The sequence below is a fragment of the Natrix helvetica genome (genome assembly GCF_964273705.1).
Source record: "Natrix helvetica genome assembly, chromosome: 3".
Classification (NCBI taxonomy): Eukaryota; Metazoa; Chordata; class Lepidosauria; order Squamata; family Natricidae; genus Natrix; species Natrix helvetica.
The window spans coordinates 152,788,437-152,814,823 of record NC_138549.1 but is presented as its reverse complement, the minus strand read 5'-3'; the positions used below and the strand labels follow the sequence as shown (position 1 = coordinate 152,814,823).

The 26,387-nt window shown below is 38.1% G+C and overlaps 1 protein-coding gene across 3 annotated transcripts in view; it reads right to left on the bottom strand.

Annotated features, from left to right (window-relative positions):
* Positions 1 to 26,387, bottom strand: part of NCOA3 (nuclear receptor coactivator 3) — a 109,585-nt gene that overhangs the window by 49,564 nt on the left and 33,634 nt on the right. For 2 of the 3 annotated variants that reach the window (XM_081948361.1, XM_081948363.1), the window contains exon 2: positions 21,731 to 21,774. The exons of the other annotated variant lie outside the window; for it this stretch is intronic. The gene's annotated coding sequence lies outside the window, so the exon portion shown is untranslated. The remainder of the gene's footprint in view (positions 1 to 21,730; positions 21,775 to 26,387) is intronic. 3 annotated transcript variants of the gene reach the window in all.

Genomic DNA, 26,387 nt, shown 5'->3' with positions numbered 1-26,387 from the left:
GTTTGCTTCTATTTCCATGGTGAATTGTATTTTGGGGTGTAGGCTGTTGAGGTGTGTGAGGAAGTTGTCCAGTTTTTCTTTTCCATGTGGCCAAATCACGAAAGTGTCATCAACATATCTAAGCCAGAGTTTGGGTTTGTGTTCAGATTTGTCTAAGGCGTTGGTTTCAAAATGTTCCATGTATAAGTTTGCAATGACAGGTGAGAGGGGTGATCCCATGGGTGCTCCTTCTATCTGTTTGTATCTTTGTCCATTATGGATGAAGTATGTGTTGGTTAAGCAGTGGTTGGTCAGGTCCAGGATGTGTTTGGGGGGGTTGTGTTTTTTCTGGATGGCTGTCAAGGCTTCTTTTATAGGCACTTGGGTGAAGAGGGATATGACATCGAAACTCACAAGTAGGTCGCTGGGTTGTATGTTTTGTTTCTTTATTGTTTCTATGAAGTGGAGTGAGTTTTGTACGTTTGAGGTGATGGTTTCTGTGTAGGGTTGGAGTTGCTTGGCGAGGAATTTGGCAAGATTCTGTAGAGGTGAGCCTATGGATATATGTATGTATGTATGTATGTATGTATGTATGTATGTATGTATGTATGTATGTATATACACACCAGTCAAAAATTGTGTTATTTTCTATTTTGATTAAGAAATACAGGTATGCAAACTGATGAAAGAGCAGATCCTATCAAGACATGTTTCATTAATCATACAATTAGCAGCTGGAAACCACTGCAAAATTCTACAAGAATCAGTATTTGAATAAATTAGAAAATTCCTTAATCTTCTATCCCTAATTTCTGTATAGTATTTGTATTGTTTTGTATCATATTGTACAAAGAACCATAATTGATTTCTGGGCATGCTCAAAATAATAGAAAGTGTGCTTTAGAGCAGCAATTTTTATGTTATGTAGGAAACCACTACTGAAACTGAATCATCTGCTTTGTTATTGTTGTTGTTGTATTTTCATCTCATCTTTTCTATATATAAAACTCAAGGAGGTAACACGTCTAATACTCATGTTTCCTCTTTTCTCCACAATAACAACCCTTTGGGGTGGGGTGAGCTGAGGGAGGCGGGGGTGTCAAAGTCATCCAACCAGTTTTTGTGTCTAACTATTCTAGAAACCAGTCTCCTGGTTTGTAGAACAGAGCCTGCATCGCTATACCAAACTGGCTCTCCAGTTGATTAAATACAAGAAGCGGGGGGGGGGGGGGAATCCTATCTAGCACAAGTAAACAGATATTTGACTATCTGCTACTATTAATTGGTATACATTTTATCTAGAAATGTATATGCACTCATACAAGTATACAGAATACACAAGTATTCTGATCATGTTGTCAGTTGTCTCATTTGTTTAATGGAGGGATCCTTTTGTATATACAAATATGATACCTATATAAGACAATAAATTACAGCCCACTTCAGATAGTAAAATAGTATCCTCTACTTTATATGTGTTATTACACATTAAACTCTCTGCTTCTGCCACCATTCCTTTTCACACCAGTTTATATTTTTTCCTTGTAACAATTTCCACTTTCAAACACCTAAAGAAAGGATTCATCGTATATGATTAAAGCATGACACTACTTTCTGGCTATGCCTGATCTACACATCCAAGCAACAAGGTCAATTCATAATTTTGTTAGCAAGTCAAAACTAATTGGAGAGCAAGGCAGTTTCATCACATTTTGATTTAATAATCCTTGCTTATAAGCAACAATTAACCAAATAGTTTAGATAACACCGGAGACTAGAGTTTAACAAGTCAGAACAGATATACTGAAAATATGTATGCAAGTGGAAGAGCAAACAAAAAAATGGCTCCTTCTCAGACTGAAACAATCATATATATAAGCTGAAGTATAAGATCTAAAGTGAGATTAAATATAATTAGAGAGCACAAAGAATAAAACTGAGGTGAAACACAGCAGATGGTTTGAAACTATAACTGAACTATGATACTGAATTTTATACTATTTTGACATCCTCAAATTCTACAAAATCCACTCCGATGCTATTGCGATATTTATGCCAAGTTCAAACATAACCCAAAATAGCATGCTTTCAGTCCAAGAATGAATCAAAGAATGAGTCATTAATCTATTTGTTCATCATTTCCTCCTCCTATGCCTAGCTTCAATTATATAACTCTGATTTCTTAAGCTGTCACATTTCAGAATTATAGACCAGTCTATAGCACAGCTGTAAAGAAATCAAAAGTATTTGTTCCCATTTTTAATTAGTCACATTAAAGCTTTTTGATACCCATGTTCCATCCTTGCAACCAAGCCAGGAGAACTCCTGCCTAAGAAACCAGAAAATAGATTACAGCAATGATTGGGAGGGCAACATTTCAAGAACCAGCCATGGATCTCTTTTGACCTTTCAGAGGAGGCACCGATGCTGTCAAAGGAAGGGGAAATAATCTTGAGGACATGAAAAAGAGCACTAAATACAAAATAAAGACTTAATATCTATTTAGGAACATGCACACAGTGTGGCTATATGGGACAACATAGGAGCAAGTACAGTAAACAGAGGTTTAAATAGTGGTTTTATCTATAAAGAATATATACACACATGTACTTTAGTCAAACCTCAAACAAACAGCAATCAGCAATTACAGGACAGAAGCACACACAAAGAAAGAGATATGCCCCAACAGGGTCTCTTCTTATAACAGGCTCTTAAAGTGATATCAAAAACCTTGTTGACTCATTCCCAGTATTACATCATCATAGCAGATGGTCAGCTCTTACATCTTACCCTGATAAGGTAATACCATTTAGGTGAAAAATATTAAAAAAACCCCCCCCCAAAAAAAAACCACTTTTCAGTATCCCAGCCAAGTAATGACATTTGGGGAGCTGGGAAGAACTGTGACTATAATGAAGCCTGGAACTGCCAATCATTGTAAGTGATTGCATCTAAGTAATCTGACTCAATTTTATGACTTATGTTGCAAGTGGTTTTTAAGTAAACACCTTAGTCATTAAGCAAACACAATGGTCATTAAGCAAGAATCATGGTCATTAAATAAATCCACTAATTCCAGAGGTAAAGGTGAGCCAGTTGCCAAGCAACCGAAATGTGGTCACGTGACCACAGGGGCTATGCAGCAGTTGCAACTCCATACTGGGCCATAAAAGGCTTGAGGGGGGTGTGTGTTCCCTCTTAATTTCAAACTTCCCTTAAGTGACTGGACATTAAGCAAGGACTGCCTGTACTTCTGCATCTTGAATGGATGGCATCTAGACTTTGCTTTAAAAGCTTGCATAATATCTGCATTAATTTGTTCTACTATAGTACAACTCATGCCACCAGGAATTGTGAAGCTGATTGCCTTGATTTCTCAATAATGTGACAAATCTCTAGAAAAATATTTAAATGATTTATTTATCCCTTATGTTAAGGGATTTAAAAGATCTGATAAATTACACTGAATTGTGATGCGAGCGATTTGCACTGATCAAAGAAAGAGCAGCAGGTATATCAGTTACAGAAATATAATAAACAAAAGGCAAAGATAACAGACCCACTTCCCAATGACAGACCATTTTAATTAAATAAGAACTTAAGAGTTATAAACAAATAACTAAAGCCTCCAAGCAGCTTTGGAAAATATTCCAACTTAGCCTCGTTTCAAGACACAGCATACTGAAAATAAATACCAGACTTCCTCATTCAGACACTCTTGAAATAAATCTTGCAATTCAAATGTTTCTCAATTAAAGGCAAATAACATGATCATCAATGTATGCCTAGTAGTTAAGATTATGCTATATAGTCAGAGGGTTAACAAACACTTGAAGAATCAAATGTGTTCAAGTTCCTCCACCGAAAGGGCTTTTTATCCACTTCTTTAACGTTTTACATCTGAAACTGTTTTATTCGCTGAGTAACTACTGTGTCTATCCAACATTTTAGCTAAAATACCTTCAGTAAAAATGTATCAGTAAAAGGAAACAATCTATAAAGTTTTCATATTCTGTTGTTTGTTCAGAGGTTAAGTATCAACATAGAAACACATATGACAGGGAACATATGCATTACTAGGAGCAAGAATACATGTCAAGAAGTATGTAATCTTACATCCAAATAAGGTGTGTGTGTGATCAGTTTCTTCCATGATCTCAAAGTAGTGAAGAGATCAAGGATCTGGGAAATTCAAATATATCTAAACACAGCATCAGGAACCTCAAAGCAGTTGACAATTATTATTCTCTCTTTTTTAATGACCTGTGACTTGAACATGAATACAAACATCAGTTTTATTTTCTGGAACTTTGTTACTTTTTCCTTTAAAAAATAATTGCAGAATGAACTTTATGAAGCTTTTTCCCAAAAAAACAAATAAACTTTCTTCTTAGGGGTTAGAGTCATTATGATCTCCTTTACTAACATTCATTCAATAATATTTTTAAAAAGCAACACATTGCTTTGTTTAAGCTCTGGTAAGCTTCTTAGGAAAAAAAAAGAGAGAAGCTGAGGATTGGAGAAGAGAAAGAATACTGCAGGGTTCAAATGGTAAACATAAAACCAGAAGGTGTCTGGAAGTTTCTTTTACATATCGTGTTTCCTTGAAAATAAGACAGTGTCTTATTTTCTTTTGATCCCCCGAAATAAGCGCTTGGCCTTATTTTCTGGGGAAGTCATTATTTTTGAGGTGCAGGAGGCCCCCTAAACTTGGCTGAAAATAAGCCCCCTCCTAAAATGTTTAAATGCATGTTTAGCTGGTCCCCGCCATTTCCTGGGGGGAAAGGGGGAACATGCCCCATGTGCCCTGCATGAGCCTGCCATGCACGCGGAATGGCCTCATGGATGCTGCTTCCGCAAACGGCAGACCCAGTGACGCTAGGGCTGGCAAGAGTGTTTCAGAAACAGAGATATAATGTTTGGCCCTCTCTGCATCAGCTGATCCGTGATCCAGCCCTAGCATCGCTGGGCCTGCCGCTCTTTTTGAGGCCGCCACTAACAGAAGGGGCATGGTAGCTAGAGTTTGCGGAAGCAACCTCCATGAGGCCATTCCACATGCATGGCAGGCTCATGCAGGGCAAGTTCCCCCTTTCCCCCCAGGAAATGGCGGGGACCAGCTGAACATGCATTTAAACATTTTAGGAGGGGGCTTATTTTCGGGGGAGGGTTTATTTTAGTGCATGCACTCAAAAGCCCGATTGGGCTTATTATGCAGGAAGGTCTTATTTTCAGGAAAAACAGGATATAATAAATTTATTAAAAACCCCACGTTTTCATGAGCTGCAACTCTTTTCCTCGGATGCATAGAATAGCTGGATTAGGATTTTAATTGGGTTGCGGTGAGGAAGAAGAGAAAAGAGAGTTTGGAAATGCAGACATAGATTATGTTTGAGACCGAGCTTACCAATTAACAATTCCAAAATTGCCTGTAACCTTTTCATATTCAGTCTAATATTTTCAAGGATTTTCAACACTATTTGCCAGTTGGAAAAAGTGCTAAGAGATTCCTTCTGATTTTTTGCCACTGTTTGCCACTGTTAATATCAATTTATAGTCTGTCTATTCAGTTACAACAGTGCTGAAAAGTGACTGAAAAGTCCAGCCCATCTTGAATCCATTGATTCTTATCTACAACAAATTTGCTTTGGCGGTTAGTAGTTCAGATTCTTGTAGAGAGGAGTAGCATATAATAAACCTATATTCATTTGAACTGCCTGGACTTCTGATTTTCATGCACTTGACAGCTGAATCCCCACCCACTTTCCTGCCTCCCTCTGCCCCCTGCACCCAATTTGCCCCAACAGGTTAATGCCAATTGGCTGCTTTGGAATCAAGGCTAAAGTGTGAAATCTCCTAACAGTGGTGCTGGTGAGGTAGAGCTGGCTGGGTGTGTATGTGTGCCAGGAATCAATGAATATGTTTCCTCTCTACCTGGAGGAAGGGGACTCTTGGAGACATGCTGGGATGGGAAGTGGGAGTGCAGTTTTCCCTGCGGTCTACAGCTCTCTTTGTCCTCCCTCTCCCCAGAAAATGGTCGGTGGTTCAGCAGATCAACTAAGGAGAAGGATTGATTTCTGACACTCCCTGCAATCTTCTCAAAAACAAAGTTAATGGAGAAGTCAGGAGACAGTCAGAAGTTGCTCTTGGTACCACTGCTGTGCCAAATTGGCTTGTAGCAAGACTTGATGGGCAAGCATTGATTGGTTATTTTGGAGCAGAGTCTCAAATCTTAAATGTCTCAATAGCAGTGGACAGTGAACAGATGTGAAAATAGCTCAGATGCCTGCTGGTAAGGCAGGGTTGGCTGGGGGGTGCCAGCAGTTGGCAGGTTGTCAGAGCGGGAGCTTCGGGGTCATACCAGGATGGGAAGAAGAGAACACAATTTTCCTTGCAATCCGCAACTTCCTTTATTCCCTTTCCACTTAGCAAATGGCAGACTGTTCTGTGGGTCAGCCATTATATCATTATCAGGACCAGGAGTTCTAATAGCAACTTTCCATAAAAGTATACAAATTAAACTTAGGTTTCCTTCATTCATATTCTATAATAAGCATTAAATAATATATATTTTCTATTCTACTTTGTGAAGACAAAAAACCTCAACAAACTGCATTTTTACTCAAAGTCAACAAATATTTATTACTTTCCATCACCATCATTCTTTCAACATCCAGAATAATAAACTGAAGCTAACAAGTCAGCTGAAGTAAATGCCAACACATTTTTAAAGCCTGAATCTTTGACCACTCTTTATGGGATTTGATCTTTTAAGCAAGCTTGCTTTGGAATACATGGAACATAGTCTTGCTGCAGAGTTAAGATATCACAAACATTATATTTCCATGTAGCAGTAGCTTAATACTTTTTCCTGATAAAATTGCCAATGGTATGTTGTGGTATGTAGGCTAACTTTTATTTCATTCGAAAAAAAATTATACATAAAAAAAATCAAAATGCTGGGATCCATTAAAAAAACACTGGCAAACAACATGTGGCTCCTGTTTGTAAGATTTACTTTGTATAGGCCAATGCAAATAGCTTTCTTTTATTTTTAAAAATGAGTTATGATTATGATGAAAATAAACTTGGCCTCTGAGCCACTATTTATTTGTTTAATCCACACTAAAGAACAGTGTGTCCTTTTACAGGGTAGCACAACTTTTGGGGCATGGTAGTAAAATAAGGTCAAGTCTAGTAGATTGCCTCAATAGTTTGTACTCAATGAAATCACTTTACTACTGAAGAGATAGTAACGGCTTATTCTTAGAAAAGTAGCTTTTGCCACACTGAAATAAAACCTCTAAACTCTTAACTGAAGGTTGATATTGCCATGTATAATGCATTGCATACAGCTGCTGAAGTCCAAATCACCTTTTCTATGTTTCTGGTATATGAAAAGCAATAGGGAGTGACAGCTGATATTTATCAAGAGTGGCTGGACTTATAATTTTCACATTTTAAAGAAAATTTTGAAAACTTAGGATATCTACCACATGTGTTGAACATGTGTGCTCTGTGTCCAAGCTTTGAAGTGCACAAGTCTTTTTAATACAAGAGACCAAAGTATAAAAATTTAATGATCCTCAATATATCAAACTTGTGCATAACATTATTCTTATGTAATAAACCACATAAAATTAAGTATCCTTTGAAGAATGTGAAAGATTAAAAGCTTTTAAATATCTATATGGCACTGAGAAAGGATTGTTTAAAAGTATCCGTATTGAAAACTTTCAAAGAGATCTCCTTAGTACTGTATTTTTTGGAGTATAAGATGCACATTTTTCTCTCAAAAAAGAGGCTGAAATTCTGGGTGCGTCTTATACACTGAATACAGCATTTTTTGCCCTCTGAAACCCCGCCTCTTTCACCAAAATGGTCGTGCATAGCCTTTAGGCGGCTTTAGGCCCCAGTGCTCCTGGTGGCTGGGGAGGGTAGAAATGAGCGAAAAATGGGCCTTTTTTTGCTTACCTCCCTCCCCCAGGAGCAGTCTACAAGCCTCCTAAAGGCTATTTGTGTCCTTCTTTTGAAAAAACGGGCCAATTTTTGTGAAAAACGGCCATTTTGGGGAGGTCTGCAAAAACCTTTTGGGAGAGTGCAAAAACTTTTTTAAAAATTTGCCTCTTCAAAATCTTGGTGCGTCTTATACTCTGAAAAATACGGCAATTTCGAAAGGAAAAAAAGAAGCAAAAGTAAGAAGCTTAGATACTAAGTATGGAGGGGAAACCAGTTTACTCACTTAAACCCACAGAACAAAATTAAATTACAGAACTCGGTTCATGATTATGAACATTATTATATTATTTAACTGTGTTGCAGCTGAACAGTTTCTCTATTTTTATTGTTTTGTTTTTGGACTACTGGTAGCTGTTTGCAGTTATATGGTAAGCCAAGCTTTAGTATGTAGAACACACTGACTTGAAATAAGTTGACCAAAGTAATGTCCTATTTTAATGTATTAGCATGGGACTGTTATCTGTCAGCAACAGCACATTAAAATGTGATGCCAAATAGTTGCTCTAAAGGATTTTTTGATTAAGATCATCCATACTATGCCTTATGATAGAGGGCCAATCACAGTGGCATACAACAAACCAAATATTTTCAAAGGGGACCTTTACACAAAAATGTTGTCTTAAGCCAGCATTTTTCCAAGTGTGGCTGCAGGGCAACAAATAGTTACAGAAGAATGCCTGAAGACGATGTTTCTAACTATATATGTCAGGTTGGTACATATACAGCAGCCTCAAAAATTTGGAGTATCACTGACGTGAGTATCATGTCAGTATCACTGATGCCAGGATTCAACCATAATAATGACTAGATATCTCTGTGCTTGTTTTCCCATTACAATCCCTCTGGATTTTAGTACAATAATATAATCTATGTGTTTCCGTGATATTGAAAATAGGGCCTAAGGAGTTAAACATGTGACTCAAAGGTTAATCAGTGTCTTGAAATTCTTATTCTCAAGGAAGGATCTAATTTCTCTGCCCCTGAGAGGAGCCATTTTGATGGTTGGCACAATTATCTCATCCAAATACTGGGACTGTCTGTGAAGCAAGAAAATGTATCAGCAGTAGTAAATCTTCTTACAGATTAACAACAGTTGCTTTGAAACAACAAATAACAGTGCTTAGAAGCACTGGTCCAATCTGAAATAATTAATACCAAATAAAGCCTGAAGAAGGCCTTCATTTTAATGCCTGTACCAAAAGGATTTTTTTTCAAATAGAGGAATTTTCAAGGAGTAGGTAAAATGAGATCATAGTAGCTCTTAAAACAATATTTTATTTCTGATAGATTTGAACTCAACTTTATTCACGCAATTAATCATTTTGAGTGCAGTAAAAGAATTTTAAGAGAAAGACAGATATGACAGGAAGACAAAATAAAGACAGATTTTGAGTTGAAAAACTGGGAGCAAAGTCTGAATCCAGATCTGGCTGGTCCCTATACAAATACTAATTATACTTCTCCTATAAGCATTATGATTCCTTTAAAAAGGAATAAATCTATATCAAACTGTATCTAAAGATAACAATATACATCAATGCATACTTTTTGCAGCTCATCTTTTGTTACAATGTACTTATTATTTATTTACATTTATTATTCTATTTGTTGATATCATAATGTTTCATGTAGTTTTGTTTGTTAACAATCCTTGTGTTTTTATCCATTTTTTTTAAATAAAATGTTTTTTTTTTTGTTCATAAACCCTAAAATGTTTCTGTGGAACTATCAGCTATCGGTTTTATCCTATCAGCTATCGGTTTTATCCTGGAATAAAAGATACCTGCGGGATCGCATCTCTCCACACACATCCCTGCGGCCAATTCGCTCTCACAGGGAGGGACTTCTCCTAGTGCCGTCCACTAGGCAATGCCAACGGGCGGCGCCAAGGAGTAGGGCCTTCTCTGTGATGGGCCCAACCCTCTGGAATGACCTCCCCCCCGACATTAGAACCACCACAGACTTCCGCTCCTTCCGACAAAAATTGAAGACACACCTGTTCCGATTGGCTGGCCTGGCATAATCATAACTGCTACCTCCTGGCAAACATATTTCTTTACTGGTTATTTTAGGGGAATTGTTTTTTAACTTTCATTTTATGGGATATTTGTTGGGGTTTTAAACTATTTACTCAGCTGTACAGTTCTTTAAACCTTTTTTATCCTCCTTCGTATCTATTTATCTATTTAATAATTTAATTGTTTAATTTTATAGTTATTTATATGATGTATTTCTGATATGGACTGTACACCGCCCCGAGTCCCTTTCGGGAGAGGGGGCGGTCTATAAGCGCTCAGTAAATAAATAAATAAATAAATAAAATGGGAGAAAGAGGCTCCAACTGAACAACTGTTCATAGCACAAAAATCTGAGTGTAAAGATTAGAAATAACAGGAAGACATAGCAGATTTTGCATTAAAAATAAATTGCAGTCCCAGATAAAGAGGAACATGTTTTCTATTTATTAAATTCTTTTGGCAGGATTAACACAAAACCATATAGAATTCCTGTTGCAGAACTGAAATCTAGAAAGAGGCAGGTCTCAATTTTTCAGCAATGAAAAAGTAAATTTCAAAAATTGTAAATGAGATGATGTCTTTGGATATCAAAAAACTAGGAATCCTAAAATTCCATACTTAATATTAAATTGCTATTTTGATTGGAGGAGGATGAGAAATAATTTCATATATGAAGTTTTTCATTTCAGGAATATAGCAAACATTAATCAAAGTTGGCAGAGTCTGTTGTGAGAATATTTATCTAAAATATATTTCTGTATATTTTAGCTCCTTTGCGCTAAACTCAAAACTGTGGCTTTGTGGTTCTACTCTCTGAAGGAAGAGAACGTGTCTGAGCACAAGCACAAGCAAATGGAGCCATATTTAGGAGTGTTTTTTTGAGCTGCAATTCTTAAATCATCTTAATATTTATTAAAACTATTGCGTACCACTCTTGCCAGAAACCAATTTAATCTGGATTTCAAAAAACAAAAATATTGCACTACAATGTTTATCATATCACATATTCACTTGACAGTTACTTCTTATTTCTAATTTAATCTTTGGCACGGTAAATCAGTTTAAAATCTGATATGTTGTACTAAAATAAATACAGAATAAATCCAAAGATATCTTGCATGAGAAAGAAAAAAAGACAATGTGCCTATTGTAAAACAATCAGAGGAAAAATAAGGGAAAATAATAAAATCATAATAGCTGATTTGAACAAACAGGAGGCTACCAAGTATCATTTGAATCCATTTTGCTTTTATTGCCTCAAGGGAAATTGCAGAAACAGAGAAAGACGGACATTTGTTATTAGTCGCATTAACTTCATTGTTCTTTCAATAGTGCTTGGTAGGTTCTAAGGGGAAATCTACCTCTTCAACTATCCAATCAAATTTTAGATAAACATTGCACTAATAGTTTGTGCTTACAACCCTTATCATTTTACGGTTTTTAAATATATATAACAGCTATTGCAAAATATTATGTTTTTAGAATTATTTAATTATTGCAAAGTTATTCAGTATTCAACTATATTTTATACAAGCTCTGTCTAAATTTTAGAATTAACACATTTGGCTTTTACATTTCTACCTTATATTTTCTTTGCATTAAGGCCAAGATAAGAAACTGGATGACAAAGTTTAAATTTAACTGAAATTTTTGGCATACCAAAGACATGGTGAGAATACTAAGCTAAAGATCTTCATTCATGGTTAGGGGAATTGTTAATCGATGCAGGAGAATATCAAGTGATGTTATGTACAGTATTCTCAATATTAAGGGTAAAATAATCCTATAGATCAGTGATGGCGAACCTTTTTTGGCTCGCGTGCCACAAGTGGGGGGAGCGCAGGGGGGTTGAGTGCGGGCGTGCCGCACCCATAATGCAACATGCGACACCCCCCCAGTGCGCATGCGCGCACAACGCGCGACACCCTCCATTTTTACATGCTTTTTTCGCCCTCCTCAGGCTCCAGGGGCTTTATAGGAGCCTGGGGAGGGCGAAAAGAGCCTCCCCCAACCCCCCGGAGGCTTCAGGGACCGTCCCTGAAGCCTTCGGAGCGCTTAAAACCACCCTCCGACCAAACCGGAAGTGACTATATGTATATACTGAAATCTATGGATACCAGATTTCATCTGCAAAAATACTTCATCAATTCTGCAAAACAATCTTAAAACTCAGCCTTGGCTTGGAAGTTAAATATGAGTAAACCTTGAAGATCTCCAGACAATATCAAAGGTAGCTCTGTTAGGAAATAAATTATTGACAGCGAACCTCATGGATATTCTTGAAGTTGATCTGTCCCTCTATATTGAAATATTATGTTCATAGTCCATGGCATAGGAAATATAATCTAGTGAGTTTAGATAATCCACAGCAGCCAAAATTATAATTTAAACTATCGTATTTTTCAGAGTATAAGATGCACCCAGGTTTTGAAGAGGCTTTTTTAAAAAAATAGTAGGTAGGTAGATAGAGGGATAGAGAGGGAGAGAAAGAGAGAGAAATACAATAGGGAGGGAGGGAGGGAGAGAGGAATACAGTAGGTAGGTAGGGAGAGAGAGTGTGTAGATAGGTAGGTAGGTAGGTAGGTAGGTAGGTAGGTAGAGGGATAGAGAGAGAGAAATACAGTAGATAGGTAGGGGGGAGAAAGAGAGTAGGAAGGTAGGTATATAAGTAGATAGAGAAAGGGAGGGGGAGAGAGAAAGTGTGTAGGTAGGTTGGTAGGTAGAGGGGTAGAGAGAGAGAAATAGAGAGAAAAATACAGTAGATAGGTAGGGGAGAGAGAGAGTAGGTAGGTAGGTAGGTATATAAGTAGATAGAAGGAGGGAGGGGAGAGAGAGAGAGTAGGTAGGGAGAGAGAGAGTAATTAGGTAGGTAGGTAGGTAGGTAGGTAGGTAGGTAGGTAAAGGGATAGAGAGAAATATAGAAAGAGAGATAAATACAGTAGGTAGGTAGGTATAGAGAGAGAGAGTAGGTAGGTAGGTAGGTAGGTAGGTAGGTAGGTAGGTAGGTAGGTAGGTAGGTAGGTAGGTAGGTAGGTAGATTTTCCAGGTGTATTTATCCATGTGCTGGAGAAGGAAATCGCTGACAACCTGTAGCACCTAACTAAACAGCTTTCCGAAAGGGAGAAAAAAGTTTTGCACTCTGCAAACCTCCCCCAAACGGCCCGTTTTTCACGAAAACAAGCCCGTTTTTTCCCCCAAAAAAGTCAATAGCCTTGGGGAGGATTGCAGAGTGCTCCTGGGGGGGGGGGGGGGAAAGAGCACAAAATGTTTTTGTGTCAAAAAAAATGCATGTATAGCCTTATAGAGGCTTATAGAGTGCTGCTGGGGGCTGGGGGACACAATGGGCCAATATTTGCTCATTGCTGCCCCCCCCAGCCCCAAGGAGTTGTCTGAAAGCTATTCACGGCCATTTTGGTGAAGGGGGCAGGGCTTCAGGAGACATAAAATGCTGTATTCGGTGTATAAGACGCACCCAGGTTTTCAGCCTCTTTTTAGAGGAAAAAAGGTGTGTCTTATACTCCGAAAAATACGGTAACCAAGAAAATAATTTTGACAAGTTATCTCGAGACTAATTCTTCCATAGAAGAAAATATACCAAAAAAAATTTCTTTATTAGCTACATATCAATCTGACTTTTAAATCAGACTTTCAAAGCCCTTAAAATCTCTAAAAAGATTAGCATTACTAACATGCAGGATGAAAGTGCCCACCCATAAATCTATAAATTATCGGATTTCTAACCACCACGATCGCCATCCATTTATAATTTCTGCACACAGATTTAAGTCACCAAAGAATGGGAGAGTCATCCTTATAAGCTGGCTGCCCATTTGTTTAACAATTTCATTCTTGGGCTGACATTCATTTTTAAACTGCTGGTTTTGCTAAGCAGAGAGGAAATGCCAACTTTGCTGTTACTGGAATATGCAAGCGACTTGCTTGTGTTTCTCCTTCCTCGCCCCATTCCAAAAGCTTGCACACAGTGCTGCATCATCAAACAGAATAATACAGGAAGAGGAGCAAAAAGCCACTCTTTCTCTAGGCAGGGAAGGCCTTCCATAAGCATTGCTAGGGGGTTCAAAAGTTCACAGTGGTTTCCATTTCACCTTTTAGCAACCAATGAGAAAACAACAACTGCAGATAGATCCTCTGGCCACAAAGAAAAAATTAACTCACTGAGTACCTGACTTGTTGAAGTGAAATTCCTTTTTTTAAAAAAAAAAAATCCTATCAATTACAAATGTTGTTTCCTTTTTCCAAACTGCAACAATAAGTTTAGTAAACTTTTGCTTAAAAGAAAAAGCTTTTTCCCTGAAAGTGTCTACAGAGTAATAGGCTACTGATGAAAGAGGACAGTGTGGTTTTTCCCTCACTCTTCCCACCGCAATCCATTTTATCTTTCTTCCAGAAAATTAAAAAGGTAAAACCCCCTATCTTGTCATTCTGTTAGCTCAGAATTTTTCAAACTTGGGAACTTTAAGATGTGTGGACTTAAACTTTCCAAATTCCACAACCAGCATGCTGTCAGCACACAATCCCCTGTACATACCTTAAAATTGTCAAGTTTGAAAAAAACTGAATGCAATTATTTATCAATGCATTCTTATCAACCCAAAAATTCCTCTGCATTTCCCCTTCAGATTAATCTTATATCAATGGAAGAATTGAATTCCTTTGCAAAAATTAAATGACCCCTTTTATTTTTCTTCTCCTTCTCCGTCAAAAAGGTTTCTTTCTCATACTGTATTTTTCGGAGTATAAGACGCACCTTTTTCCCTCAAAAAAAGAGGGTGAAAATCTGGGTGCGGCTTATATGCTGAATACAACATTTTTGGCCTCCTGAAACCCCGCCCTTTTGCAAAAATGGCCGTGCATAGCCTTTAGGAGGCTTCCAGAGTGCTCCTAGGGGCTGGGGAGGGCAAAAATGAGCGAAAAATGGGCTGTTTTTTGCTCATTTTTGCCTCCCCAGCCCCCAGAAGCACTCTACAAGCCTCCCAAAGGCTATGCATGCCCTTTTATTTGACAAAAAACAGGCCCGTTTTCGCAAAAAATGGGCCGTTTTTGGGAGGTCTGCAGAGTGCAAAAACTCTTTTTTTTAATTTGCCTCTTCAAAATCTTGGTGTGTCTTATACTCCGGTGCATCTTATACTCCGAAAAATATGGTACCTTACAAAATAGTGAAATCTTAACAAGACCTATGCCATCAAAAATTTGCATCCCCAGCTGCTTTCATTTTCAAATACTATAGATGCATTCTTTATTTTAGCTTGAAAGCATTTTAGACAATTTCTCTTAAATTTTCCAGCACCTTTAGAAACCTCTTTCCATCACATCATATATACAGCTCTGAATTGAATACTTGAGCCCTTCTCAAAGTGTTCCTCCCTCCCCCTTGCAACCCTTGCTTTAGTCCCAATTCAAAGCATTCATTATGTGAATATTCCAGATACTCCTATCCTTGTGTCTCCAATATTGCTCTAATAAAAATAGCATCTGCAGATGTTCATAAATCCAATGCATGTCTGCAGTAGGAAAGCTTCTGCATATATGTAATGGCTTTTCCTCATGCAAAATCTCACACTAAACATGGAACTGCCTGCAAGAAGGCAGTAGCATTAGAGTAATATCAACATGGGGAAAGATTATCCAGAGAGATCATTGGATATGCATTCCAAATATATAAATTATAAATATATTTTTATAAAATCTTAATCTCTCCTTATGTCAAAGCTCGATTCCAGGTGACTTTATGAACATGCCCATATAATTTCTCAGGCAACATTATGAAAGTAATCTATTATGGATATTGTTTTACCCTTCTGTCTTATCTACAATACTGGGACTTCCTGGTGGTCCCTCATCCAAATATTAACCCAGTCTGTATCTATTTAGCATTTTGAAATCAGTCATTGTCAGTTAAGTACTGCCTACCACTATAGGCCCATTTGAGAAGGTATACTACAAACAATAAATCTGCTATCCAAATGTTGGATACAACATTTCCTTTATACATGATACTAGTGCTCAATACTTTGTCAATTATTATTTGATAAAATTGTTCGATATGACCTAATTTGATAGAAACTCAGACACAGCAAATAACTATACAGTTTAATTGCTACTCATAAATGCCCTCCAGAATGATCCATAATATCCCTCCCCAAAATAAAAACCATTCTTCCTAAAATATCATGAACCCAATCTTTAATAAAGAAAGCTTTGGGATAAAATGAAATCTGGAAAAACATATAACATTTTAAAATGCATATAATTTAGAATGAAGAGCAGGAATGAAAAGATACATTATAAAATATGTTTTATTCTGTGGCTGAAACATTGTTTACTAATTTATAGAATATGGCAACAAGATTTAGTTAAAGCAGTTTTAGCCTCCAAATACACACATTATCCAACTCAGCAAATTTAGTTGGCCATAATTTTGAATCCTAACAGCATGTCCCATGTGTGTGGCAGGAACTTTTATATTCACATGTTTGTCAGAAGTGTGACAATAATCAAACTGTTGAGTTCATTTCCTAACACCCACTCTAGCCACCAAGGATATTGTGATTTTTTTTATTACTGTTATTATCTAGGGCAGTACTTCCAAATAAAGCACTGGACTATAGACATGATCACTTTTATTTTCTAAGAATGACTAATGCTTATGTGAAATTCAACTGCATTATTGCAAATAGAAATACTACAGATTAGTGTTTTGCAGCACTCCCGTCTCTATTCATTTATATTTTTTTAAAAAATAAGCTCAGATATGAAGGAACAAATAGCTCGACTATGATGGGTCACATCAAGCATTTTAACAGACTATTTGAAAAGTCTGTTGAAATAGGCCAAGAACCACTAGTAACCACAATCCACTTTGCATACTAGAACAGTCTATGTCTAAGAAACTCGCTTTGGCACTTGACATTTTAAAACCTTGCTTTTTAAAGTTGAAGGATTAAATAAATTATCAACTCTAAAAATTCCAGAAAAAGAAAAGTGCATCCATAGTAATATATTTTCACTTAGGAATTTGCAAGAATAGATTTTCTATGCCAATGCCTTGTAAAGTTTCAACATTCAAACAATAAAATGTTCTTCACTGGATAAAATTTTATTATACATAGCCAAAGTTTAAAAATATCCAAGAGAGGTTTTTCAGTCATTTGCTATAAAAACAACAGTATAGCAGAACACTAAGAAAAATTAATAGGATTTCATGATACCCTGCAAAAGTAGTAAAAAAAAGATTTAACAAGCTATTAAAAGGGGATCTTGGCAATATTTACAATGATGAATGGAAAAAACATTTTTGCCAGACTTGGAAACAACTAAATTATATATTCAAATAGTTATCTCAAGTTTTCTTCATCCAGTCCTTATATAGAAAAAAATGTCATCATATTCAAAAGTATCAATATACTACTTATTTTTACAAAACAAAAATATAGAGAAAAATCTAAAGTGATTCCAAAACAAACCAATGAAGAATAAGCAAATTCAACAAACAAATGAAGGTTGATGGAAAAAAACATCTAGAAATATATTGAAGTATATGGTAATATATTCCATGAGTCAACAATTTGCTGTGGATCTTTGGAGTAGCAAATAAAAATAAAAAACCTAAATATTAATGTGGCAAAGGTAAGAATAGGAAAAGACATGTGATAAACAATGTGACAAAAGTCACTTGTCTGAAATAACAATATTTATTGTTTGAGCAAATTTTTCATAAGTAAAATTTGCAGAAATGTTAAAGAAAGCAGACAAAAGCAAACACTCTTTTATCTTTAAACAGTTCCTAAAACTTAAAATTAAGATGCTTTAATTTAAGTAGTTCTAAAAAGAGATCCGAGAGCCAGTTTGCTGTAGTGGTCAAGGCATCAGGAAAGAAACAGGAAAGCCATGAGTTCTAGTCCTGTCCTAGACACAATGCTAGCTATCTGAGTGACCTTTGGCCATCGCTTTCTCTCAGCCCTAGGAGGCAGGTAAATGCAAATCAAATCTGAATCTTTAGTTTCAGATGGAAACTGCAGTGACTTGTTCAGATAGTAGCCAAGAATCAAATATGACTGAACAGAAGAAAGAAGAGAGACAAGTCTGCAAACTTTGAATACATTCTCTGCCTATTAAGGCTTATTTTAAACATATTTGAACAATATGTTCATAAACAAAAATTGTTTTGCTGCCAGCACATTGAAGGGGGCTCTAGCCTACTGGAGATATTGCTTCAAAATTCCTTTCTTTTATTATTTCTTAGGTTGCAATGTGATCCAAACAAGGGGTTAGGAATTCTGAAATTATCCAGAAAGTATTTGATAATAAAGCAAGAATTCTCTTTTTGGTTTGATTGAAAAAAAGTCATCACCACATTCAGAAAATAAGGTAGCTAAACTATGGGTACACAGTTCCTTCCACTTGTTTTTTTTTTGAATTGTAAATTTCATTGTATCATGCAAATTAATTCCAATTAAACATGCTTAAAATTGCAATAAAAGTCAAATTATTTAATTATTTATTAAGAAAATTTACATGGCCATCTAACTCACTCACAGTGACTCTGGGCAGCTATAACTATATCTTATCACCAGAATATCCCAGACTTGTATTTACTTAAAAATCTATGCTGATGCAGTGTTTTACAAAATGTAGGTATTTAAAATGACTGACAACTACAATAGTTTGAAGGCATTATTCAATATTATTTTTGGAAGGGTTAATTCTAACATTTTGTAAAGCAACAGACTTTTACATAGACAAGCAAAATAGCACAACAATATAACAAGTGTCATCACATATCATTTTAGCATTAGTATTAAAAATAAATACATTATCAGAAAATTACATCATCTTCACAATTATGCTATCTCACTTCATACTCGTAACAATGAAAAAGCAACAAAAGCAAAATAATTTATGAGCACATATTGGAGTATTGAGATGGGAACCACCAATTCCCCACCCAAAGAAAGTTGTTATGCAAACATACAACACCAGCTCAGTTTCAAGGCCACCAAGTGAGTTTCAAGGCCATCAAATATCCATTATTCTTTAAAGTTGGAAAGAAGAAGCCACAAGTTTAAATCCCAAGACTATGATCTTCTGATAACAATGAGCAATGGGTTGTTGTATTATTCATTCTTGCAGTCTTCATTATTGTCTACAATAAAGATCCTGACCTAACTAAGTTATAGTTATGACTCTTCCATCAAGTCCAGCAGAAAAGTTGTGCAAGCCATGAAATGTCAGGAGATTTGTGATTTACTGCAGAGTCCAGATTAGGGGAATTTGTCAACATGATATAAAGATTCTTGTCAGATCTATTAAAGCCACTGATATGCATTCAGAATTCTCACTTAGAATAAACAATCCAGGAAGCTTCTAGGTGGCTGATCGTTTAATGGCGTGAGTTCCTTGTACATAACATACAAATCAGCTAATTAGATAAATGCTATGCTGAATTTACAATCAAATAAATGTTTCATGTTTCTTTGTTATTTATATTTTAAGAAATAAGTTAATTTTAAATTTAACCCTTATCATGGTTCTTGTTTAAGATCCTTGTAGCTCTTTTAAAAGTACTTCAAGTTTTTTTCCTCCTTGGTACCCCATTTTGAATGAAAACATAATGTTGTTTTATATCAAATTGGCATGTTACCAAACAGCTTTTCTGTGTGTTCTGAATTTGATTAATACAAGTCAAGGTCACTTCCTGAAAGATATGCAGCATTGTGGCTGCAAACAAGCCAGGCTTCTCTGTATAGTACTTTAAGACTGGGGGGATGGGTGTGCATGATGGCAGTTCTTAACACCTATTCAGCAACATTAAATATAACACTTTCTGATAGCAAGGATAATGGAAGGAATAAAATATTCAGTATGTTTCTGAATGTATACACCAGCACAGTTGTTGGGGAGGGTTGTGTTGTTCGTTTGTTGAGGGAGGTTGTTCTTTCTCCAGATCAGAGAAATACTAGCAATGACAATGAAATTTTTAAGACAGAGTCTAAGGTTGTAATCATATTCCCAGTGGCCAGGAAAATATTCCGCTGAATTTTAACCACTGCTATTTCTTATTACATTTACACTGAGCATGTATGCATGGGATTATATTATAAGCCTATAAAATTACTAGTCTGAATTTCCTTTAAATTCAACATAAAAAGAAATAGTATAGTAAAAAGCTTCGTGCATATTTCAAAGGCGTTTTCTAGAAACCAATTGGCTTATTTCTATATTAAAAGTATTGTTATGGATCCTAGAAACAATATTAAAGGGTTTCTTTTAAGATCACAGCAAGCCCATTTTGGCACCCTTGCCAACTTGGGGTATAAATCAAGGAAATTATTCTAACGTTGCAAGATGTACACTTCAGAAATTTAAGAGCATAGAAGATGGCGGGATGACTTGTAACTCCCATGCACTGTTGACAAGTCACAAATTTTAAGTAGTGCTTGAAACAAAAATACAACATTAAACTTAAGTTCCATGGAACTGTAACAGGAAACCAAGACTTCTCTTACTATAAAAAGATTAAACATGTGAAGTAAGGAAAAAAAGGAAACATAAACAGAACTTTTAATTTTTGTGCAAAAGTGACTATTTCCTATACTTTCATTTATTATTTACTATAGTCTCCCAATCTCAGGTCCAGTGACTGAAAAAGAGTAGAAACAAACATAATACTTCCAGCACACATACAAATGTTTCCATAGACAGATCTATTGGTGATGTTTTCTGAGGCAGTGGGTCCTAAAATAAAGTGATTCAAGGGAAGTTTGAGTCAGAGAACATTTTAGAGCCCTTTGTTTCTAGACTCCTTACCTAATATAAGTGTTTTCTCTTCTGTTAATGCTACCTTTCTGGTGGAATAGAATAGAATAGTAATGGCTTGACTTTCCTGGCTGGAATTAGCTGATAGGACCATGAAATACTGGACAACGTACACTTAGTTTCTACAACACTAACTGGGATTGATTTATTTATCAAATTTATTTGCCACCCATCTCGTAATTTACCTGACTCTGAGTATGGTTCAGGCAACTCTGAAAGAATATGAGCCATCACTGTGCAGCAGCTACCAAAAAAGCTAACACAATTCTAGGCTGCATCAACAGAGGAATAGAATCAAGATCACGCAAAGTGTTAATACCATTTTATAATGCCTTGGTAAGGCCACACTTGGAATACTGCATCCAGTTTTAGTCGCCATGATGTAAAAAAAGATGTGTAGACTCTAGAAAGAGTGCAGAGAAGAGCAACAAAGATGATTAGGGGACTGGAGACTAAAACATATGAAGAACGGTTGCAGGAACTGGGTATGTTTAGCTTAAGAGAAAGAAGGACTAGGGGAGACATGATAGCATTGTTCCAATATCTCAGGGGTTGCCACAAAGAAGAGGGAGTCAAACTATTCTCCAAGGCACCTGAGGGTAGAACAAGAAGCAATGGGTGGAAACTAATCAAGGAGAGAAGCAACTTGGAACTGAGGAGAGACTTCCTGACAGTTAGAACAATTAATCAGTGGAACAGTTTGCCTCCAGAAGTTGTGAATGCCCCAACACTGGATGTCTTTAAGAAGATGTTGGATAGCCTAGGCAGGGGGTTGGACTAGAAGACCTCCAAGGTCCCTTCCAACTCTGCTGTTGTATTATTGTATAGAATGCTCTGTCCATAATCAAATATGTTCCAACTTTATTATACTGAACACTTACTTGGAAATGTATTCTTGTCAGTAACATTCACACACCATCTTTACCTAGAGAAGAAAATTACAAAACACTAGTTAGCTATTTAAACTAAAATAGTTATCAAACTATTATCTGCCCAGATGTATTTAATTCTTTTTATTGTTTTGTAACTATATTTTTAATTGTTGATTATTCACCATCCAGAGCCACATTTGAGATGGGCAGCTATAGAAATTTCTAAATAAGTGGATGCCATTTATATCTAAATAAATAAATAAAATACTCAGAAAAATGCCTTCAGCATATTGGTCTACTAAAGAGTAATTATCTGCTCAGAAACAGAGTATTATTCCTAATTAGCACAGTTTTTGCAATCATTTCCAGTCAGCACAGGAGGCATGCTGGTAGAGGCAAAGATCTTCTATAATAACAGCTTTTGTCTGAAAACAGACACAAGCCAAACAACTTCTGAACCAGCATGTTTCGTCAACATGTGGCTTGATTTCTCAGAAACTGATTTTTTTTCTAAGCTTTGTAAGATTTAGTTTCTCAGCCTTCTAAACCATGGCTGCAATACTGAATTGTTTGCCTTGACTTCTAAAACAAATCCTGTCAACATCATTGCCATTCATTTATATCAGCTTCTGTATCAATGGAGGCTCCAAGACATATAATTATGCAACAAATAGCAGTTCTAAGAATGAGCTAGACTATCAGAAACTCCACAGGTGCTTTGTTCAGAAGGCCATGGGAGGACCTTGAAGTTGCTACACATTTGAGTAATTACAGATGTTTCACATTTCATGAGATCCAAGGAAAGCTGCAATTATGAGCAAGGAGCTTCATCAAATCATCTGTACCAGTTTACTCCCTTGTGTAGATTAAAGAAGATGACATTGATGGAAATATGCAAGAACTGTTGTTACCAAGACAAAGAAGACTGAAACGTTCTTAGTCTTGGGAAATAAGATATTATTCAGAAGAGACTTAGTCGGTTGTCTCAATAATTAATTGGAATTTGAGGGGAAAGGGTATTCAGCATAACTAGATTTGCAAAATTCTTTTATTATAGCCAATTTCAATACTTCTAGTGGCACGGTGGTTAGAATACACTATTGCAGTCTAACTCACTGCTCACTGCCAGAAGTTCGATTCTGACCGGCTCAAGGTTGATTCAACTTTCTATCCTTTCAAGGTCTGTAAAATGGGGACCCAGATTGTTGGGGACAATATGCTGACAGTGTAAATCTCTCAGAGAGGACTGTAAAGGACTGTAAAGGACTATATAAATTTAAGTGCTATTGCTATTGCTAGTTTCCTGAGGAATTTCCTGGATTAGTCTACCTAGTCAGGCTGACAATAAACGGCAATGGTTGAAATATTTTAATTGCTATTTTTTATATTTGATTACAATGAAAACAATGTATTACAAACTTAATTTTGATATATAGCTGCCTATGTTTTAAGTAATATTACAACAGAACCCATTGTAACAGTCCTTGTTTTTTTAAAAAAATATAAAACATAAAACTATATATCCCAGTGTTACTTTTGGTGATATGGATGGCATATAAATTTGATGAATAAATAAAAACAAATAAACTGTTCAGAGATAACACATATTTGAACTCCTTTTTTGTTCTTTTGTAATATAAGTAATATTCAGAAAATACTGGTAGTTGTGGAATTATTACTTTCCCCATCTACTGCGTCTATGATACATAATATTTAAAATGTTATTAAATCTTACTAATGCAAATAATTGTGCATTTATTCACATACCTCACAATACATTATTTAACATGAAAAGGAATAAAATGCAAACATCCTTACATATTATGCATTTGTATTTTGCTTAAAATCCAAGCACACTGGGCTATGAGTGACCTTGAGGCAGCTCTCAGAAGGTAGTTGCCATAGCAACATTATCACAAAAGTGGCTCATCCTTTGCAACATATACCAACCTGGCGCATCATATGTTGCTAGATATAATATAACTTATTCTGTAGTATTGCTGAAACAGTAATGTGCATTGCAAATAGAAGGAGCAGAGATTACTTTGTGTCCCTGTATTTTCTTCTTTCTACAAAATGTAATTAACACTCCCAACTTCCAAAAGTACATTGCACAACATTATTTGAATAATGTAGCCCATATTTATGATTAAATATGGGCTACATTTCAATTATCCTATGCACAATAAGAAAAAAACTCTCTTGTTTTGGAAGTTTTCCTGTACACCGCTTGGAGAGTCCAAGCAATGGGTTAATTCAGTCTGCTTGCCCTTAGGACTGAGGAACTATTTTTCCTTAAGCCACACCTCCTCCTGGTGTGCTCAATCCCCCAGAATTCTTCCTCAGTCAGCCCGTTTGGACGTATTTAGTTAGAGCTCTGAGCTAAATTGATCCTTTTTTTGGCTTGGACTCTCAAATTACGTTTAAAGTTTTTCTCTACTATTCCTCCAACATCGTGAGACGTTTCTCTCTTAAATTCTGCGACTTTCTTCAGTACAATCTGCACTTGAAGGCCAGGAGGTAAGCTGGAAGGTGGTGGGGGGTGCCCCTCAGCCGATCCTCTTGGGACGGCTTCGGAGGCCTGCCGCTTGTCGTTTAAAACGGCGCGGCTGCAGCGGCGAGGTTCCTAACTCCCCAGGCCCCTCGTTTGTTATTTTCGTCGAAGTTTTTTCGCTCCCCGGCCTGCTAGAGGACCTCTGCCGCAGGGAGGAGTGGGCGATCGTCGCCATTGCGAGGCGCGTTCGCCCCTCGCTCTCCCTTAGCCCCACGCTGTTGCGGCGGCCATTTTTAGGCGCGAAAATAGCGCGCCCAGCCATGGCCGCCATTTTGCATCAGCCTCGTTGTTCAGGAGGCCGCTGGAGGTGGCAGGGCCTAGCAAGGGTTTCTCGGGCTAGGATCGCCACCTTCGCCTTTTGTCTATTTTTGCGAGCGGCGCTGGTTCCTGTGCCATTCCAACGGTCATCATACCGGCTCAGGGAGGAGGCCTTAAGTAAGAGCAGGCCTAAAGAATTTTTCTATAGTCATTCTCCTCCCTGCTTCTCCTGCGGAGCCTTGCACCCCGGTGCAGGCCCCAATCCTACCCCTGGGCCTCCGACTGGTGTGAAACATGGGATGATTTCATAGTATTGATTCGATTAATTGTATATATGGCAATTTTAACGATCATTTCGTTTTGTTTCCCATTACAGCACCCAGTCTATATCTATCCTTCTGCCTTATCATAGCCTTGCTCCATCTTGTGTGGTCATTGACTATGGACCTGCCCAGTCCTCCCGATTCCCAAGACGCTAGGCCGAGCCTCTCGCAGGCCCCTAGCAAGGGTTCCTCCTCTTCGGGGAGTGGGGGTGCGGGCAAGAGTGGTGGGGGTAGCTCTGGGAAACAGCGTTCCAGAACCCCTTCGGTAGCTGAGGCCAAGGATGCTGAAAGGCGCCAGCGGGCCCTTGACAAGCAATTCGAGAAGGCCAGACGCCAGGCAGACAGGGTGCAGTCCCTTTCAGGAGCCCCTCCCTCCCGGGAAGATCTCCAGTCGGTCCTCGCCGAGGAGGTGGAATCCCAGGACCTATCCCCTAATAGGTCATTTGCAGAGCCGGCTTCCCCGGTCCCTTCCTGGGCCTGTGAACAGGTTCCTCCCCCTGGGGATGCTAGCATAGACGATATGCAGGGTGAGGCTTCACCCCCCCTAGTAGAGGGCTTGGATCCCGATTCTGACTCTGAGGAGTTATCGCCCCGCATGCAGGAGCTAATGGCCCGTGCCATTGCCAAGGGCATCACGGAGGCCATGAAATTTAAGAGTCCTACCGCAGCGGCCCCTAGGGGTCCCAAACCCGATCAGGCAGCTCCGCCCCCAAGCAAGCGTGCTCGCCATCCTTCCCTGGAATCCTCGGTGGTCAGCGAGGCCTCTGCCATTGAGGACCCTGACCCGGAGGTGCTAGGCCTCTCGGACGACGAGGACCTTCCCCCCGAAACGCCCGCCTTTGCGGGTCTCTTTAAGCCCAGCCTTTTTAAATCGGTCCTTCACAAGGTCAAGGCTGCCACCAGGGTGGGGATCAAGCCCAAGCCGACCGCGCCGGCGGATGATGCCCCTCCGGCTAATCCCAATGCGGTCATGTTTGATGTGCCAGCGCCCCAGCAAGAGCTGGTTCCGGTCCCGGGGCTGTTCCTCGACTTAATCCAGCGCCAGTGGGCTCAGCCAGCCACGCAATCCTCTCCCAGTGGGGTAGATAGGAAGCTTTATACTATGGAGCCAGTGTTGGAGGACCTTCTGGCCCTTCCCACTGTCGACCCGCCCATCGCTGCGCTCACTTCCAACTCCTCGCTACCGGCCGACCTCCTGGAAGGCCTTAAGGCGGAGGACAAGAAGGCGGAAAAGGCGTGTCACAAGACCCATCTGGCGGCTGCCTGGGCCATCAGGGCCTCTTCTTCCGCTTCCTTTTTTAATAGGGCCTCTGTGATCTGGCTGCGCGAGCTCCTAAACAAGCTCCCGGCGGGAGACATCCGTCTCCACCAGGACGTGTCAAAAATAATCGCGGCCTCCCAGTATGCCGCTGACGCGTCCCTCAATGCCACCAAATTTGCCTCCAGGGCCCTCGGTTCTAACATAACTTCCCGTCGACTGATCTGGCTCCGACATTGGCAAGCGGACCAGAAAAACAAATGGAAACTGGCT